The sequence below is a fragment of the Pteropus vampyrus genome, unplaced genomic scaffold, assembly GCF_000151845.1.
Source record: "Pteropus vampyrus isolate Shadow unplaced genomic scaffold, Pvam_2.0 Scaffold313, whole genome shotgun sequence".
NCBI lineage: Eukaryota > Metazoa > Chordata > Mammalia > Chiroptera > Pteropodidae > Pteropus > Pteropus vampyrus.
This window is the reverse complement of record NW_011889094.1, coordinates 205,049-210,177: the sequence shown is the minus strand read 5'-3', so window position 1 is coordinate 210,177 and position 5,129 is coordinate 205,049.

The following is a 5,129-nucleotide window of genomic DNA, read 5'->3' as shown; positions in this document are numbered from 1 at the left end:
TTCTTAACTAATTTTTCAGTCGTCTGTCTCCCCCAGTGGACTCCGAACCCCATTCAGTGGAGACATTTCTGGGTTTGCTCCCCAGATGCACCAGAGACTTGCCAAGTTAAGCATTTAAGAAACGTTTGTAGAATGGCGAGTGACCTGCAGCCCGGGGGTGAAGGGAATGGGGGCTCGCAGGCTGGGGCGCTCACTTCTCCGGGAGGGAAGGGTGTGGCTGGTCTTGGACACGGGGGTCTGGGGTGGCGGCAGCAAGTTGCAGGCTGCAGCACCCTGGAGCCATCGCCCGGGGCTGTGCGGGGATTTAGAAAGGAAAGGAGGCTTTGACCCAAGCTGTTGTGGGCAGAAGGCCAGAGGTATGAGGACACGGCCGGGGACCTGCTCCCGCTGAGCGGAGCATGCAGTCCAGCACTGAAGGGTCAGGTGGCTGGATTCCAGGCCAGGAGGACATCTTAGAGGCAGGAGACAGCGGGGTGGTTGTGGAATTCAGCTGAGGGACGGTGAGGCCGTCAGCAGAGCTGAGACGGGGCTGGGAGGTCCCGCCTGGAAATGCCGGCCAAGCCACGCCAGCCGAGCCACGCCAGCCTGGCCACTGCGCAGCCGGCCTGTCCTCCAAGCTGAGTCCGTGGACCAGCATACCGGCACTCTGGGAAGCTGCACGGCCACAGGGCAGCGGGCGTCAGGCACAGTCCCTGGTTGTCGGAACCGTGTCCCCCAGTCCCCCTCCAACCCGACAGCACCGGGGGCCACCGCACTGCGTCCAGCACCCCACGCAAACAGCGTAGGGCCAGCCAGGCCTCGCCTGCTGCCCCAGCCCCTCACAGCCAGACAAACCACACAGCGGGGCCGCGAGCCGATGGCCGTGTGGCACCTGGAGCGCAGAACAGCAGCGAGTGGGCAGAGCCTCTGATTCGGGGTCAGTGACCAGTGGGGCTGGTGGCCGAAAACACACAGCTGACAGCCCCAACCCCAGAGGCCACGAACCCTCAGGCTTCAGCACTGTCGCCAGCAGAAGGGTGCATGAAGCTAAGCGGGGCTCGCATCCCAGCCCCGGAAGCCCCCACCTCCTCACCACTGGCGCCCCCCTCCCCCACCCCGCCAGCCCCGCCGAGACACTTGGCTGGGTCCATCCACCCGGAGTCCGCTGTGCAAGCCCCGGACATGGGCCCCTAATTAAAACGGATTAACGACCTGAAGCAGAAGCTGTTTGACGCGGCCTTGCTGGGGCTCGTGGGCAGTGCCAGGGCTGTGTGCCACCAAGACTTAGCAGCCCTGCAGGAAGCCACCACCTGTCCCCTGCCCTCTGCCACTAGGCAGGTAATGCCAGGTGGGGCTTCTTATACCTTCACCCCCTCAACCCCCGTCTGCTGCCAATAGGGACGTCCTCCACGTGACCCTGCAGTGTTCCCACACATAGTCACTTGGGAGACGTCCTCCACCTGGATAAAGGGTGGGCCTTCCCTCCCTGCCCAGAGGGGGTTGCGATGGGCCACATGCTATCGGCACCCTAATTTTTGCACAGGACTCTGCTGCCATTGAAGTTAACGGGAGACGGGATGCACGGCAGGGCCTGTGAGGTAACCCCACGTGGGCCTGCCTCATGGCCAGGGACCCTGAGAGGCACAGGGGACCCTAGGATACACCTGTACCAGAGCTAGAGTCCACAGTGCTTTTTGGGGCCAAAATAAGAGGGATGTGAACTTTAGATGGGAGCGTGTGGTCTGGGGGCTGACAGCACAGTCCTATTTCACCAACGCGGTCAGTGGTCGCAGGCAATTTTGAGCAGTTCTGGGGGAGGCCGTGTAAGTCGCCGGGCCGTAGGGGCTGTGGGCAGGGACGAGGGGCCAGCGGCTGCAGGCAGTGGGCGTGCTGTGCCCAGAGCAGCTTGGGCTGTCCCCTGAGCCCGCCCCTCCGAGCTGTGTTCAGCAGGGCCTTGGTGCTGATGGTGAGCTGGTCCCCTCCTCTGCAGGAAGCCCAGAGGCGCTTTGGAACTGCGGCTGCACGTGGCCCGGCAGGCCGCCACCCGTCTCTCAGGTCACTGGAGGCTCTGGGCCGGGGTCAGGGTTGACACAAGTCCATGCCTGTGTCTGGGGCGGCAGCCAGCCCTCCTGAAAGCCTCCTCTTCCCTCTGTCCTGCATTCCGGTCCCTTGCCCGCGGCTACACATTCCTGCCGCACCGCAGGCCCCGTTCCCCGTGCAGGTACATGGCTCAGGAATCTGCTGTCTCACCTGGCCTGTCACAGCCTGAGCCCACAGCCCGCGGGCTTCACAAGTCCCGTCTTCTCCCGGGCAGACGGCAGGGAGGCTGTGACTCAGGAGAGGGAAGTCCCTGGGCTGCGTGGCATAACTCCTGACCCCAGGGGCCCAGTCCCCACCTGTGAACACCAGACAGGGGAGTTAACTCGTTGTACACCAGGCTTCAGAGGAGAAGTCTGTTCGCAGGTGCTGGGGGGACGTGGATGTCCCTCGGGTGGTGTTCCACGCTGGAGCTCTTGGCCCCCAGGTGTGTGCACCCAGAGCTGTGACTGCAGCTGCCACGTGGGCCAGGAATGTTGTCAGCCCACAGGAATGTTATCTGCTGGGAAAGGCCCAAGATCGCGTGAAGCAACCGAGCCCTGCAACAGTACAAACTCCAAAATCAACACGTTCAGAGGGACCAGCAGCAGAAAAGACTTCACGGTGATGCCTCTTAAAGCACGGCCACGCCCGCCCGCCAGGTGCACGGGGACACTCACCAGGTTCACGCTCTGCTCCTGCTAGGCGGCCCCGTTCTCCTGCCACAGTCGTCCCAAGCCAGCCCACACGCTGGGAGGGGCTGCATGGCCGCCGGGGAGGGCCAGGGCCGTCGTCCTCCTGCAGCTTGGGAGGGGCTCTCTGTGCCTCGCTCGCCCCACGAAGGACGTCACTGAGGCCAAAGGGCTCTGACACACAGTTTTGTGTCTCCTTAAATGAACGAACTTTACAAACATGTTTTTTTTTAATCTAGTCTTTTATCATGTTTTTACAAATAGAAAGTGGGTGTCCTAGAACCATCTGAGATGACATTTCTCTCAACCAGCCACTATTCATCAGCAGGTCGGGCCCATCCCCCACGTGACTGACACGTCGGTGGGCGGCTGTCATGGAGCCATCACTAGCCCTGTGGGAGAGGGTGCTGGAAGAGGCCTAAGGGGCCGTCTGCACCAGCACCCTCATTCTGCACCCGAGGAAGACGAGCACTGTTCCATTACCTGCCTGGTGACAGGGTCACCACCAGGCAGTCAGGCTGCGGCTGGGCCCCTGTGGCCGCAGAGCGCCCACGCCAGCGGGAGGCGTCACGGCCCCACGGGCCACCGCTCTGAGCGCGGACGAGCCTGCACTTGCCGACATCGCGCACAGCGTGAGCCAGAGCTGGCAGGCATGGCGTGCCGCGGGGCCCGTCACACTCCTGCTGACACGCCAAGTGAAGGCGTCTGCAGAGCGGCTCCTTTCCAGGGCGCACCTGCCACCCCCGGGCTCTCGTCAGGGCACAGAATGCACTCTGCAGCCCGTGGTCGGCGCAATGCAAATGCAAGCAAATGTGGATGAAAGTGCAAGGAAACGTAAGACGTATTTGGTAGTCGTGAAAGACAGAGTTTCCGTGCCCAGCACCCGGCGCTGGGGCCTGTTTCCTGTCTGTCACCTGCTTTCCCTCAAGACGCCACTCCTGTGGGGGCAGAGCCCAAATGGCCTGTTCCCTGCTTCCGGCCAACAGTCCATAGGCTACGTTTTTCAAGACAGCTGCAGTGAGGGGCTCCGTGGAGGGACCTTCCCCAAACGGCCCTCAACACAGGTGCTGACGACAGAGTCCTGGGGTGCAGCGCCTCTGCCTGCTGCGAGCTCCGGCCCTGTGAGCTGCCGCCAAGCTGTGACCCTGTCATAGTCACTAGCCAGCCAGCTGCCCAGGACTGTCCCGGTGGCAGGGCCGAAAGACCACGTCCTGGGCATCGTCGCCTCTATACCCTTGCACGTCAGGCAGATTTTCATGACAAAAAGCCTCTGAAAAGTTCAAGAGAAGGTTTCGGTGATGGAGGGCTTGGGGGGCAGACTCCGTTGCTGGGTCCTGGGTCTTGTCTGAGGGTCAAGGACAGAGGGAGGGTTAGAGGCGGTTCCACAAAAGCTCTGAGGCTGCTTCCTTTTCAAGCTCAGCTACACGGCACATCACCCCACAGGCACCAGGAACAGGAAGGAGGACACGCTGACAGGTTTTTCCAACTCAAATTCCTGTAATGTGACCAGCAAGGAAGTCACCTGAATGGCATCTGGAGCAGCCGAGGACGGGCGCCTGCTTGTGTGCCCCCACGCCTGCCGCTGTGTGCCCCGCGCGCTCCTCCCGCTCACTCCGCAGTGGGTGGAGCTGGACAGACCAGCGTGGGGACAGCGTGGGGGACACCTGCCCGCTTCCTGACACTTTTCACGGGGCGACTTTCGCTCCAGGCCGGGGTATCCAGGACCCATAGCAGGCAGGACGCGGGCATGCCCGTGCTGGCGGGGACTCCGAGGGCTGCCAGGTCGTTGCTACTTTTCCTCCGTTCTCGGAAGGGAACTGGTGCTGGCGGGGGCATGGGGAGGTGCGCGCGCGGGCAGTTTCCAGACGGGGCCTCGGCGGGGCCTTGCTGCTGGAGGGAGCGTGGCCATCGGTCACAGAGGCGAGCTGCTGCCCATCTCATTTGGGGAGCGCCAATGGGAAGGTGGGTTCTTCCAAACGGGCGAGGCGCAGGGGCTCAGCCTGGCTGAAACTCGCGGGGACGCACCTCGCCTCGTGCAAAGCTCTGTCCACAGAGGCGGTTGTTGGCAAGAAGCTCAGAGCATCCCAGGAGTCCATCCTTTCTCGGTGCCGCTGCCTCCAAGGCGGCCTCCGCCTGGCGCACGGCGGGCCAGGCCTCTTCGCTCACGCGGAACCCACCGGCGCGGGCCCCGGCAGCACTGCAAGCTGGAGGAGGGCGAGTGAGCACTCCCGGTGCACAGAAAAGCACAAGGACGCCACCCTGTCTGTTTGAAAATCCATCACCCACGAGAAAGAGGCAGTTCATCACAAATATTTATTGGCATATTTTTCAGGGAAAATATATATTTGAGACATTGAGAGCTGAAATAGGGAGAGAATGGCA